Raw genomic sequence first — 15720 nt, 5'->3', positions numbered from 1 at the left:
CACTTCCCTTACTGCCAACTGCAGGAAGAGGCCACAGTCTGTAGTGGTTTAGGTTTGCCAGTTTGAGATTGGCCAACATACCAATTAATGTGGTGGGTTTAGCACTGGCCAAATGCTAGTGCACCCACTAGAATATACCTACTCAATTCCTGCTGTGAGATAAGATTAGGAAGAAGGCAAAACAGGTCAAAACTTTAAAAGGATATAAAGAAAGCTTTATTAACAGTAACTAAAAGAAAGAATAATTAGAATCAGAATAAAACCTTTAGAACACTTCTCCCCCTACAACCTTTTATTTCCCACTCACAACGTACAGAAACAATTCAATCAGTTTATCACTTCTAGAATAGTCTTTCTGCAGTTCACCTAGGGAGAGAAGTCCCTCTAGTAAATTTATGGAGACTTCTCCACAAGAAAACAGTTCTCTCATGGATTTTAGTTTCCATGAAAAGCAGCTGTCCAGAACATCTGCAATCGTGAAATCCCTCCCATTTTCACAGCTTTTCCCACAGCTGTGTTTATGGCTCATGTCAACTTATTTTAAAGATGAGCTGTTCAAGAGCAAAGGTTCTCTTTATCTATCTTTGAAATCATCTTCATCTCTGGGAACAGAGGTCTTCTTCTTCTCTCCCTGGGTGCACAGGGTCTTCATCACTCTTCTCTCTTTCTCTGTTCAAACTTCTTATGGAATCACAGCTACTTCAACATTTGCTTACTTTAGCATTGAGGCCTTTGCTAGATATATACAATTTAAACACTTTCATCTCCCCATACCTTCATGCATTACATGGGAAAAGAGTCTGATGTATCAACTACATTCTTCTCCAAAGCTTTACAAGAGGATTTCAGCCCCAAGATTAAGGCATCTCCTCATCCCTCCCATCTGGGACTTGACTTCTTCACTGACCTCAGTGTTTTCATGTTGTTCCTTTATGTACCTGCACTTGTCCTTTTCTCTCACTCGAGGGAAGATTGAAGCAGTTAGTATCTTGCCCGGGGCCTGCAGATGGTCACCTGACCCTGGCTGGACTTGGTAGCTTGCAGCCAGAGTTGCGGCTGGGCTGGGAGGTAGAAGTGGGTAGGATCTTAACAGACAGAACAGAACTCAGCAGCAGCAGGCCGGGGGGCCAATGGCTTCTCTTCTCCCTCTGAATCCTGGCTGAGCCGGCCTGGCCCAGGGCTGCTCCAGCGCAGCCAGGGTCCAGCAGACCCAGCTCGGCCTGGGCTAGTGGCGGGGGCAGGGCCTAGTAGCAGCAAGATGGTAGCAGCCACAGCCTGGCCTAGTCCCCCGGCCTCCTCTCCCCGTGCCCGGCAGCCAATTTGGCCCAGCCCCGCGGCAGAACCCGCCCAGCCCAGGCGAGACAGGGGGGCTGGGCCGACCTTGTTACCTTTTCTCAGGCCAGAAAAAGAGGGAGAGAATTCTCAGGATTGTTCGTTATTAACATGGTGTTCACAGAGGCGTATTGGCTTTCTCAGTGATTTAACAGATTGTCAATTCTCAGAGCTAATTACTGATTGGTTTTTTTGTCAGACATGGAGGAAACTGCTAGCAGCTTCTCTTAGAACATCCTTGATGCAAAACCAGCACACCTCCTCACACCTTGCTGCAAAAGGAAGGGCTTCATGGCTGCAATCAATTTCATTTTAATATTGTAAATAACCGTTGCTATTATTAAAACAAGTAGAAGCCATAAAGCGCAGATAAGGATTTCATGCCAACTGAACCGTGGAGTATCTTCAACTGGAATATCCTTGCAAAATGGCTCAAGCATAAGAGGAGAGTGAAACTTGTACCTAGTATAGGATTTTCCTTGTAAAAGGTATTTAGAGTAAAAGTAAATTCTCACATTAAACAATATGAAAGAAATGAGGTAGGAGTGGGATGGAAAACACAGCTGATAATACTTGAATATGCAAAAGCATGTATATGGTGTAAGTTTTAAAATATAAATAATAGTGATATACAAGAGTTTGTATTTCTTGGCTTTACGTGCAGAAGTTTTACTTAAAGAAATACTAAGCAATAAGCTCTGGGGTGAACATACAAACAAACAAACACTTTTTAAAAAATTCAATAATTCTGAGCAATATTTTTTCTAATAACTTTCTAGTTATGATTTTCTTAGGTAACTTTATGGAAACATTTATTCTAATTATAGCAGGTCTTTGATGTCTGTGCAGCAAACTAATTCATGTAGTTTATTCATTTCTGAATCAGGTTCTCTCTGTTTAAAACACAAGCTGAATGGGAAAAAAAGGAAGTTTTTCAGAGTTTAAAATTCTTTGAAACCTACGAAGACAATCTTATCTCATCCAAACAGCTTGAAGTGAGACACTGGCATGGGAAAGAGATGGTAAAAGTGTGCAACACCATTGCATTAGCTGCAAGGACCACGATAGTGCAATGCTGGCACATTTCAGAAGGCGGCAGGGGCCAGGAGAAACAGGTCTTGGACATTTTATAATTTTAATTTCTAGCTCTTCATACAGTGCTATTCTGTCATCAGATTCAAATTTTCATCTATCCTGTTGCCAAAGCAAAGGCGACTGTGGCAGTCTCATTTTATTATTGTATTTATTATGTCAAGAAACACAAGGGCTGCTTGAAAGCACCGCATTAGATGAACTGGTCTAGATGTACATGTGGAGAAACATGACCAGAACACAAGTGTCCTCTTGCCTTCAGTGGAGCTCAAACAGATGGGACAAAACTTACCACTGATCCCTTGTGACTATAATAGCATACATCCTGTATACCATTATCTCATGAAAGAAAGCACAAATAAAGTACACCAAATACACCATACTGACATGTGGTAGAAAACAAAATCTTGAAGACATCACCACTACCTTTTCTTTTGAGCATGACAAGTAATTTGTTTTTATCACTTGTTTTTAATAAGTGAGAGAAGTATCTTGGCATTAATCATGAATTATAACCAAAATCTGTCCACTCTTTTGCATGACAGTCTTTTACAATATTTTATTCTTTCCTCTGCTGGTGTTTGGCAGGATATGGACAATACGGAGGAAAGTGGAAGAAGAAGAATTACATACACACAGATGCAGTTTTAAACCAACCTTGATTTTACAAGCAACCAACCTGTCCAGTGTTCTTAATGTGAAACAGACATTTTTCTGGTGCAGATTTCTTTTGCAAGCCAATAATGTTAATATGAGAAAGCTGTCTAAGAACTACATTTCTTTTCTACAAGAATGATTGAAAAAATTTTCCCTGTTTCTGCAAACGTAAACTACTTTTAACAGTTCTTGGCACTTTTACATTTACTTTTTTGAAAGTTACCTAAGCCTGCTTTAGTTTATCCTTAAAGAAATCACTTAAACATAAAATTCGTACTAGAGCATCTGCATGCAGTTCAGACAGCCAACACAGCCACACACCTCCAAGAATTCTAAACTTATGTGAAAAATATGCGTTTCTTTTTTTTGCTCTTTAACTATGACTATATTAAAAAGGGCTTGACTTTTTATTTTAAAAAATTGCATCATAACAGAGACTCTTCATCCTTATACAAATATCTCTGCTAATAATTTAGTTCAAACCCTATTATCAATTCCTAAAACCACCCCTACCTCCAACCAAACACTCAAAACTTGGAGAAGTCTGACCTTCACCTAAGAACTGACCACATTTCAACAGGCAAGCAGCATTCAAGTATAGTATTATTTACAGTTGTCAGGAGTTTCCACAGAGATCACTGATACTCACATAAATAGCTGCCAGAGGCATGCTGAGAAGTGTGATGAGAGGAATGGCCAACAAAAATAACATAACTTACCTGAGGGCACCAACAGAGGAACTACTAGACTACAAAGAAGAAGAGAGAGTTTATTTTGTTTGCTGTTTGATTTTAGTAAAGAGGACAGCATAAATAAGTTTGGTACTCTCACTTTCACATGGGAAAGCACAAAGGGTGTTAAGTGACAAGCAAAACTTAGATAAGCAAAAGGTATTTCTAATGTATGCAATAAGCAATGACCTAGATTTTGAAGCAAGGTATACACATGCTTCAAATTAGCAGAGACAGTAAAGCATAAAATGACACAGAGAAATACAAGTTATTGACAGTTAGGAAGTCTTTCAATTTTTTAGGCTGCACATCAATTGTTTTCACAAACACCTCTCTGAACACATTGAAATAACTCACTATAGTTGCTGGCCAGGTCAGATTGATAAACACAGGTTACAAACTACATAAGGTAGAAACAATTACATAAGGCTTTCAGCACAACTCCAATCTCCACTGCACCCAGCAACTTCTTTTAGAGAAGCCAATTCCCAAAATTAAACCAGAAGAGACAAATTATAAACCTCCCTCAAGCCTACAAAACTCACCCCACAAACATAACAGAACAGAAGAACAGTGTGAACTAAAATGTTTCCCTTACCTTTGCTGAGAGTGCCTGTGATGATTTTAAAAATAGTCTGAGCAAATTTGACAATCCCATGCTTGCATCTCTTTGAACAGCTACTCATGGTTCAGATGGATAGAAAGACTCTTCTCTCTTACAAAGTTCGGAATAACAATAAAATTTAAAAGTGAGTCCTTTACAAAGTTGATACGATTGGTTGTGCAGTGCACAGAACTCTGCTCTCATGCACCGAGCCCCAGGCTCTGCACTGAGGTTTGCTCACTCTGAAGCTACTAGGGAGGACTGCAATGGAGCAACGCACATCTCTTTTTAGTTAAAGGTACAGCTCTCCCTGTCATCCTCTCAGCCAGGACTGCACGCACCTGGCTGCGATGCCCTGACAGAAGCTGCTAAGCACAGCAACACTTCAGCCAGACAGGTGAGGAGGGAGGGCTTGCCTCTGCAGGCTGTGCGGGCTGTCATGCTGGGCACAGGGAATGCAGCAAGAGACGGCTGGAGTCACTGGCTGCTGCAAATAAAAGAAGCTGCTGATTAAAAGCTTTTCTTGGTGCCCATCTCTTGCAGATTTCAATCAATTGTCAATTTCTTGTCAGATCGAGAAAACCAGAAAATAACTCTTTTTTATTTTACCAAGACCGTAGTGACACGGTCACACGTAGAAGGCTGCATAGCATTCCTTTGCAAAACCTGCTTTCCAAAGTAGGAAAACATAGCTGCACCCGCGGGAGGAAAAAAATAAATATTTATTTTAATTCTACCAGCTTAGATGCTTCTCCGATAGTGATCTGTCTAGCACAGAGGGATGTGCCACCCGGCCTTTCAGAGTTGGCGGGGCTCGAACTTACCCTTCTGTGCAACCCCACATTTAACTTTTCACCTCGTGCCAGTGCATTGCTCACTCCCCATATTGTACTGGGAGTTATCCCCTAGCAACAGCCACAGCTGTGGCTTCTTCAGTTCAGTCAGTTACTGCTGCGTGTCTTGAATACTCTGAATAAAATGACTTGATGCTTCCAGCAGCAAAGCAGAGGCATCTCAAACCCCATCTGAGTATTGGGCAGAGTCGAGCATCTTTAGGTTTAATTCTTGCTAGCCTCGTCTCAGATGCTTTTTAGCTACCCCAAAAATTCACTATTTGCTTGCCCCAGTCACAAGGCTTACCTCAGATTTCTGCTCACACCTAGCTGCTGCCTGTTAAATTACTTGATCAACCTTGTGAGAAATAGCTACTCACTTTTCATAAATTTAGAAAGATTTATTAAAGCTTATCAAAAATACAGCAGAAGACTGAGTAGAGAAAATGTTACAGCGCCGGGACCCGAGTATTTTCCCCACCATGTGCTCACCCACACAATGGAGGTTTCACCTTTTCACTCTTTAGCCCCTCTCAAAATTCTGTCCATCGACTCCTTCTTCACTGTCCAGTGGTGGAGTTTACTTCCTCAAATCATGATTGGAGGTCAGATGTCGCCATAGTGATAAGCTGACCCTCCCAAATGTCCCAACCCCGGCCGTCCCTTGGTAACATCGCAGGTGGTAAAACATAACTTTAACTATATAAAACTTTTCTTAACCTATATACATGATATTTGTCTGTTCATTGTGAGAGCAAATCATATTATATATTATATATTATATATTATATATTATATATTATATATATATTATATATTATATATTATATATTATATATTATATATTATATATTATATATATATATATTATATATTATATATTATATATTATATATTGTATATTGTATATTGTATATTGTATATTATATATTTTATATTGTATATTTTATATTTTATTTTATATTTTATATTTTATATTTTATATTGTATATATTTATATATATACATTATTATATAATTGGAGGTCTCCTTTGTGAACACTGACTTTTCATTGTGTGGCTGTTCCATACACTGGTGCTCTTGCTTCCAGAGATTTCTTCTCAGACATCCATTTGTCTCATTTGGCCCATATGTCATATGTTCTGGCTGTGTCCCCTCCCAACTCCTCATGCCTCCTCAGCCTGCTCGCTGTTGGAGTGAAGAGCAGAAAAGACCTTGACTCTGAATAAACACTGAGCAGCAATAAAGAAAAAAAACCCTGTTTTGTCAACATGGCTTCCAGCACAAATCCAAAACAGCTCATACCAGCTACTGTGTCTATCCCAGCCAGTCAAGTAGACCTATAACAGGTGAAAATGGATCAAAAGGAACACAAAATGTACATTAGTCGGAGGGGATCATCATAACCATGGGGTTGCATAGAAGTTGCAGCAGGTTCAGTGGAGTGTTGGAGATTTCTGTCCTGTAACTCATTGAAGGCTGGAGTTAACCAGGCTTTCAGCAGAAGTTTCAGCAGCCAAAGGCTCTCTAAACACTGTCATTCCAAACAGAATACTTGGGCATAAAGATACTGATCCTGAAGGGTCTCTAATTGCTTACTGTGGGAAAGTACAAAGTCAGCTTATTCTGCAGTCAAATTACTTCAACACATGATAACACATGCAGTCTGTCAGAAACAAATGTGTTATGTCCCTCATCTAAGCTTTTTTATAATGGACTGAGACAGTAAGATAAGTATAGACAGACTGTAATTCTGTATATTAAATTTCCGTATGTTACTGGAAGTCTAAGGAGGTCAGTCAGAAGCACAAAAAACTGCAAAACTAAGAGAAGGTTGTGATGTAGGGGATAATATTTTTCTCTGAAAGCTTTACTGTAATAAACTCTAAAAGAGTAAAAAATATGCTTTCTAATTTTTTTACATGGATTTTCAGCATGCTTAATAAAGGGCTAGAGTAGTTATAATATTTAGAAATGTAATTGGTTCATTCACACCCATGCTTAATTTAATTTTCTGCATGTCAAATCTGAGTACACAATATAAAAGTTAACTATCATTCCAAAAATATATAAAATTGTATTATAGGAAATTATTCTTTCCTAATTTGCTGATTTATTAAAGAAATATGGATATTGATCTAGCACCGATATCCAACTGTGACGGACAAAAACTCTCTAACAGTTTAAAGTTAGAAAGTGTATGTTTATTGCGACGCCGGGCAGCGTGTGGGATAGCTCCCGAATACACACCGCACCTTTCAAATGATTACAGAGTCCTTTTATCCACACAAGAATTGAATATCCAAAATACAAATACATATTCATAATTTAGTACATCCCATTCCTTGCTTCGTATGCTAATAATTTCAAAAGGTATTAAGCATGCGTAGTTTGTTCCTTGGAATGGGTCGGTGGTCCCTTTCATGGGGAGGGGTCCCAAAATGAGGAAGTAAATGAAGTCTTCCTCATTCTGACCTTTCTATCTTTTCAATGCAAGTATGACAAATGAACCTTGGTAGAACTCCCATTCCTTGTCTTCAATTGGTTTCAGAACAGAGGAGGCCCACAATTGTCTTATGTTCCTAAAAGCTATTTGTCAGTTTCTATATTCTTCATTATAAACCCAGCTAACTAAACATTGTATTGACAAGCAATCAATTATTAGTTAACTACTAACTCTTAACTTCATCAAGGCCTACTTACAGAATCCTCTTATTTTAATTAACTCTAGTAAGGCTTGTCTCTAACTAAAATCTTAGCTCCTCTAAAATCTCTAAATCTCTTAAAGTTTATGTTTCATTGCCATTCAGGATCACAGTATGGGTGGATGAGAGGTAAAAATATTCACTGACAATATATTCATATGAGCCAAGTTCAGTCAGGGAGTTCAGCCACTACTGACATCAAAGACTGCTAAACTTATTTGCATCAGGAGAAAGTTTAATCCAGTAACTTGAAACTACATACCAAATGCTCAAGAGTAATCTCTGAAATAAGTATGAACAATCTAGCTGTGAACTTGGATGCCCTGCTTTCCTACAGTCCTCTCTAGCATAAAGGGAATATCTCTATTTTTCTGTGGGTACCTTAAATTTGGGAAGAGCGATTCCAGAGCTAACTGCTGCCATGGGTGTGAGGGTATAGTGATGCTCAGGTTTTAGTTTTTATATTTTTCAGATTCAGTTTCTGGTGACTGCAACAGGATGGGAAAACTGATGCCTTGTGAAGGCTGACCTAGAACAGAGAGTAGATGGAGCTAAAGAATAAAATAAGTATTTATTAGGACGCCTCAATGGATACGCCTTGGGCAACACAAGAGCCCAGCCAGTGCTACATCCCAGATGAACCCAAAATGGTCACAAAATAGGCCACTGATCACGGGGTCTAACACTTTTATAAGTTTTGGTCCATTAGCATATTGGAGCTAATTGTCCAATTACAGCTCCAGCCCATGAAGTCCTATCCTTCTTGTTTTTCTCTCTTTGGTCCACCATTGTTTATGCTCTTGGGCCTGAGATGTGGATCAGTTGTCCTTGGGTCCCCAGCTAGAGAAAGAATTGTTTTGTCTACCTACTCTGTGAAGAGAGCTTACCATCCCCTAATGTGAAGCCCAGACCCACATACTAAAGTAGTACAGAATCTGAAAAATATAAAAGCTAAAACTTTAATAGAATTCATATTACCCAGTTCTCCCCACAGATATTGTCATCATGCTGTGGAAGCCAAAAAGGCAAAGGAGATGATGGTCAGGATCCATGATAGATCCTGGGGACTCTAGTATTTATAATTTTTATATTATAAGTTTCAGTTACTTGGTCTAATGGGAGACAGTTGTCCACTAGTTGGGTATTCAGTCTTGTCCATTCTCTTGTCTGACTGAAAAAAGACTTCTCATAGAAGCAAACATAATCTTGGCCTAATTAGGATAACCCTAAGTCACTCCTTTTCCCTGTGATTTGAGGAAGTGCATAATTGCAGAAACTCCTCTCAAACTCCTTCTCATAAACTTTTTTCTTAAAAGTTTTTCCATGTTGGTATGATGCATTGTTAAATTAAACCAGTAAGAAAGAGTAGAATCTTTCCTCCTGCACTGGGAATTGTTTTCAGTCTTCACATATTCATCCTGAGCCTGATAGTCCCTCCTGCCCTGATTGTCAAAGTTAGACACATAATTGAAGCATGCCAGAGATACCTGCTCAGCCTGTGCACCCAGGTCTTCTTCCCAGATGATATGCACTGAGTCTCACCCACACACAGAACTTTAGAGTTACCAGGTGTTCTCTTAGTTCCAGGAGTGTTGTCACAGACATACTCTATCACATTCATTGCACTCCCAGTAGGTACAGCTGTCTCAGAATAGAACATAAATTAAATTTCAGTTATCTGTTTGGAATCAAATCTAGCAAGTACAGGCATTTTTTCCTGCTAGCTTTGCCCTAATCACCTCTAGATTTGAGATAACCTTACACATCAAGAATCATCATTTAACTGATCTCTAGAAAAAGTGTAGCTTCAAGGAACAGTTTTGAAAAATTGATCGACATAAAATGAAGAGTTGGCACCTTACTTGAATGCAGGTAGTCTGTGTGAGTAGAGGTCTCAGCACACTGTATTCCATGCCATTATTATTTGTAATGTCAGCACTATTAATACTGAGCATTTCCCATGTATAGAAATCCAACTGCATTGGAGTCCCAAGGAAGTTTGTTCTAATACCTGTTTCAAATATGGTAAATGGACATACAACCAGACAAACTCAGTTGCCTGCAATTACCAAGAACAAAGCATCAGCAACTTTTCTTTTGTAGCAGTCTAGCACTTCAGCATCAGCAGCCCAGTTGTGATATCTTCTCCACTTCTTTCTGCCATTGCTGCCAGGCAGATAATGACTGACGCTGTTGAGCAGGACGGGAACAGAGAACTCCAGATCAGAAGGCAAAGAAAATGAACTCCCTCCTTTATTTCAAATGTAGTGCTCTATATATAGAGAACATCAAGAACACTAATTTCATTGGTCTTAGAGTAAAAACATGTCACACCATTGGTGTGCAGTGAATGACCCACAGTAGCAGAACATTATCTATAAACAATGTGAATAACAAGGTAGATTAGAGAATTATTTACATTCTTTCCCAACTGCTTCCCAAGCTCTTGCCTGGTTAGAAAACCTTTCTCTTTCTCTCTGACTGAGCTGAGAATACCCACAAATGGCCACATTGCATTTTCATTCATTCTATAGTTCCAGTTAGTATTATCAGACAGAGCCTTAGGAACATTGCTTGAAGATCTCTTCATCAGTCCAGTACTTCGTTTTTTATGGTGCAGTAGTTACCTGGACTCAGGCAGTATTCCTCACTGGAAAGGAATTTATATAGATAGTGACACATCAGTATTTTCCACAAACACTTCTTTTGGATTGGCTCATCCTTTTATTTAATATCCCATCTGTCAAGCATGACGAATTGTTTATTTACACAGAAATCTAGGGAAAGAAATAGTACTGATGAAAAAGCATGCATGATAGATTAGGTTTTTAAAAGTGCAGTGAGAAACTAAGAAAATCAAGGTTTGGATAGTATGCTGGGTTTGATTGGAGGAAAGTTAGTTTTCTTCACAGTGGCTGGCATGGGGCTGGTGTTTTGGATTTTGATGAACACAGAAATGATAATATAGATGTTTTTTGTTATTGCTGAGCAAGGCTTACACAAAGCCAAGGCCTTTTCTTCTTTTCATACTGCCTCACTGGCAAGAAAGCTGGGGGTGCATTGGAAGCTGGGAGGAGACACAGCCAGGACAAGTGACTCCAACTGACCAAAGGGATATTCTAGGCCATATGGCATCTACTTAGTATATAAAATGGAGAAGAAGGAAGAAGGAAGAAGGAAGAAGGAAGAAGGAGGAAACCAGGCAGACATTTGGAGTGATGGCATTTGCGCTCCTGGAGATGGCTGAACACCTGCCTGCCCATGGGAAACAGAATTAACTCCTTGTTTTGCTTTGCTTTTGCTTTCTCTAATAAATTGTCATTATCTCAACCCATGAGTTTTCTGACTTTTACCTTTCCAATTTGATTCTCTCCCTGATCTTGCTTGTGGGGGAGTAAGCAAGTGGCTACATAGTGCTTGACTGTTGTCTGGGGTTAAACCATGACAGGTACAAAACCTTTTGCCTGAAGTACAGGCATCCATAAGCTTAGTGGACATGAACTGAGTTACAATTCTGCCCTTTTGTCTTTTTTTCCAGAAGCAGGCCTTGACACCTTGAAGGTCATACCAGGTACATGGCTTGTCTCTGCCAAACTATATTGTCTTCCCTGGAGTTTGTGCAGACACCTTTTCCCAGCACAGGAGGCTGAGGCCAGCATCTAGATCCTTCTTACCACATCAAGCATGGTACTTGCTGTACAACCTTAATGCAGAGTGGCTGAAATTCCAGCATTTGTGATGTTACAGCCCTGGACTTCTCTTCAGGTAGTTTGTCATTCTTGCTTAAATATACTGGTAATGTCATAATTCAGACTAGAATGAGGATGAATATTTTTCAAATTCTTGAATAGATTTGAATATATGCAATGTCTAAAGCCAAAGGCTACTACAGCACATTCCTGAAAATTATGTGGAGCTTATGTTAAAAAAACAAACCACAATAAATGTAGCCATTGCTCGCTGTTTGGTAGTTTCTTGTCTATGAGTCCAGGAAACACTCTAGTGAAATGTCATAATTTTCATTATGTCTATTCTTATCACACCTGTGTCAGTGAGATTAAAAGGAGCAAAAGAAGCAGAGACACGCAGGCTCTAAAGAAATATTTCACAGGGAAGTGAATTCTGCTCAGTAGATGGAAACTTGATGATTTAACATATGAAATGCATGCTTACTGCTGTGTTTACAGCAGGGAGGAGATGTCAACATTTTAATGAGGCCATGCTTAACTACCATCTTAGCTCTGTATTAGCAGGGTAGTTGTTCTTCAGAGAGGGGTTAGACATGCATTTGTCTGTTGATTTCTTTGAATGAAAGACACCCCTCAGGATTGCTATATCCTGAGGGAACACCATTGGCCTTGACCTGTAGGCATCTGCACAAGCTTAAAATCAGCTGCCTCAGCTTCCAGGACCTCTCTTGGCCAGCATCCTGACGTGGATGCAGGACTGCTGCAAAGCACTGCTGGGACCCAGCAGGACGGGACTGGCTGTCTCCTGTCCACGTAGCACCCCCTCACACAGCCAGGGTCATCCCAAAACCAGAGAAACGCTCACATGTCAGCAGAGGGGAGCAAGGATCACTGGGCTCCTCTCAGGGTATCTCAGCTGGGCTTGCTCCACAACACACCCCCATTTTAAGGCCTGCTGATGCCCAGCTGTCAGAAATGCCTACCTTGTTCTCTCCAAGATGCACAGGGAGAGCCAATGAGCAGGACACCCTGGGAGGCAAACCTTCCCAGCCTTTTCTGAGGCCAGGGACACACCAAGATCAGCCAAGACTCTCCACGCTGCCTGACCCACCCAGCCTAGCTCTGTGCTGGCCCTGGGCCACAGCAGCTTCCACCAAGCAAGAGGCAAATGCATATTGCCAAGAGTTGAAACCCAGCAGACAGGGAAGATGTGAAAAGTGTGTGCGTAGAGGCCTTTTAATTCACAGCTCTCAAAGAGAGCTTTGGGCCTCACAGCTGGACAGAGATGCTCCTGCTCACACCTCTGTCCAAAGGGGGGAACACACCCTGCTGCAGGTTCTTGGGTTGGTCTCTGCAGGTGCAGGCGGATGCCAAACCTGCTCTTCACAGCCTCCTTCCTTGCCCTGCCCCTCTGCCAAGTGCAACGAGCCTCAAGGACTGAAAGGACCACAGAGAGCCAAAGGGGGACACTTGCACCTGCCTCACTGGGAGCTCCCTGGGAAGCACTTCCCTTGAGAAGCAAGCCCCTTTCCTCCAAAGGCATTTCCCCAAACGTGTAGCGTTCCTGGGGAACACCAACACACTCTTTAAAAAAGCTGGCAAGCCTGAATGACTTCAGGTCCTTTCAGGACAGGCACTCCAGCTGTAGCTCATATTCCCCCAAGTGTGTTTCCAGGTGGAGGTTCAGAGGTGCAGCCCCAGGCCCTCTACAAACACAAGCTGCCCGCTGCCTCTTCACCTGCCTCAGCTCCTGCCTGTGGTCACAGCAGCAAAACCAGGCTGTTCCCGGCCAGACCCCAGAACCCTGTTCCCTTCCTAGTGTCTGACATCTGTAGTTTTGGAACATCCTGAAATGTTTGGGAATGTTAACGTCAGGATGCCAGTGTGGGTCAGTGCGAGTGTCCGCAAAGAGAGGCCATTTTCCATGGGAAAAAGAAGTCATTTCTGCCAGCACTGGGGATCTATTTAGAGCTGGGGTTTGGGGCTTTGAGGTCACACAGGTTCCTAGTGTCTGACATCTGTAGTTTTGGAGAAATCCTGTGAAGTTTGGAAATGTTAAGGTCAGCACGCCTGTGTGTGCCAGTGGGAGTGGCCTCCAAGGGAGGCCATTTTCCATGGAAAAAAGAAGTCATGTCCCCAGGCTCTGGGGATCTACTTAGAGCTGGGGTTGGGGCTTTAAGGACACACAGGTTCCTAGTGTCTGACATCTGTAGTTTTGGAGAAATCCTGCAAGGTTTGGAAACGTTGAGGTTAGGATGCCAGTGTGGGCCAGTGGGAGTGGCCTCAATGAGAGGACATTTTCCATGGGAAAGAGAAGTCCTGTGTCTTAGTTTAGGGCAACATTTTGGAGAAGACCTCCGGGAGGAGCCCCCAGAAGCAAACCCCCCACGGCACCTCCCCCACCTGATTCAGGAAGGATTTCCTCCGAGAGAAATGGAAAAAATCCTGTTTATTTGACAAGCAAACCCACTCCCCAATACAAAAAAAACACCAGATGACAAAACCCTTTCACCATTCTGAAGAGATGACAAATTCAGAAAGTTTCTCCTGGGAGTTGTCGCCCAGCTATCAGTCTCCGGCGCTGGGGATGGCTGCTGCAGGTCACAAAATGCAGACTCTCAGTGTTTCTTGATGTTTCCCAGGTCCAGGTCCAGAGCAGGTTCAGATGATATTCAGGGAAGGGAAAGGGAAGGGAAAAAGAAACAGTCCAGGGTAAAAATTGGACTGCCTAGCTAAACTAACTAATAAGCAAAAGCAAAAGCAAAAGCAAAAGCAAAAGCAAAAGCAAGCAAGCCAGCAAGCAAGCAATCAAGCAAGAAAGCAAGCAAGCAAGCAAGCCAAGCCAGCCAAGCCAGCCAAGCCTCTCCTAGACACAGACCATGGGGGGAGGTGAGCCAGCTGATAACAAGACAAAACAATTCTTCACTTTCAGAGTCAGTTCTGAAGGCACAGAACGTAATATCAAGCATAAACAGAACACACGATTTGGGATACAAACACCATACGGTCACCCTAGGACATTCCATCCCTTATCTCCAAATTGTCAACATAACTACCAAACATCGTAAAAACTTCATCAAGTAAAACTTCCATCTTTCACTTACTCAGACCTTCGACACTAACACATTTCCTTCTATCTCACTTGCTCAAACCTTCGACACTTACACATTTTCTTCTGTCTCATATCTGTGTGGTTTAATGTACAAACAATGGCAGTAACATCCAGCAAATTGAGATATTTGCATATGAGTCTCACCCCACAATCAGGTCTCCCTGATGTACACATCGTGTTCTTCCATCTTTCTGCATTATCCACCATGTGCAACCTCGTCCCTGAGTAAAGACAATCCCACGAATGGGTTTGTCTGTACTCGAGGCAGAATTGATCCACACTGTCTTCCCTAACAGTCCTCTGATATGTGCCACTGGGACTTTATCTCTGTCTACTATATTCAAGTGCTCAGACTGGGCAGGACCTGCTCGATTGGTGGAACCTCGGGTGTTAACTAACCAGGTGGCCTTTGCCAAATGCTGCTCCCAGTTTTTGAAAGATCCCCCAATGCTTTCAAGGTGATTTTTAACAGTCCATTGTACCTCTCCACCTTGCCTGCAGCTGGTGCATGGTAGGGGATATGGTACACCCACTCAATGCCATGTTCCCTAGCCCAGGAGTTGATAAGGCTGTTCTTAAACTGAGTCCCATTGTCTGACTCAATCCTCTCAGGGGTACCATGCCTCCAAAGGACCTGCTTTTCAAGGCCCAGGATGGTGTTACAGGCTGTAGCATGAGACACAGGTTAGGTTTCCAACCATCCCGTGGTGGCTTCTACCATTGTGAGCACGTAGCGCTTGCCTTGGCGTGTCTGGAGCAGTGTGATGTAGTCAATCTGCCAGGCCTCCCCATACTTGTACTTGGACCACCATCCACCATACCATAGGGGCTTCACTCGATTGGCCTGTTTGTTGGCAGCACACGTCTCACAGTCATGGATAACCTGAGAAATACTGTCCATGGTTAAATCCACCCCTCGGTCTCGTGCCCACTTATAGGTGGCATCTCTGCCCTGATGGCCTGAG

This window comes from Vidua chalybeata, chromosome 15, assembly GCF_026979565.1.
Source record: "Vidua chalybeata isolate OUT-0048 chromosome 15, bVidCha1 merged haplotype, whole genome shotgun sequence".
Taxonomy (NCBI): Eukaryota; Metazoa; Chordata; class Aves; order Passeriformes; family Viduidae; genus Vidua; species Vidua chalybeata.
This window is presented reverse-complemented; position numbering follows the sequence as displayed.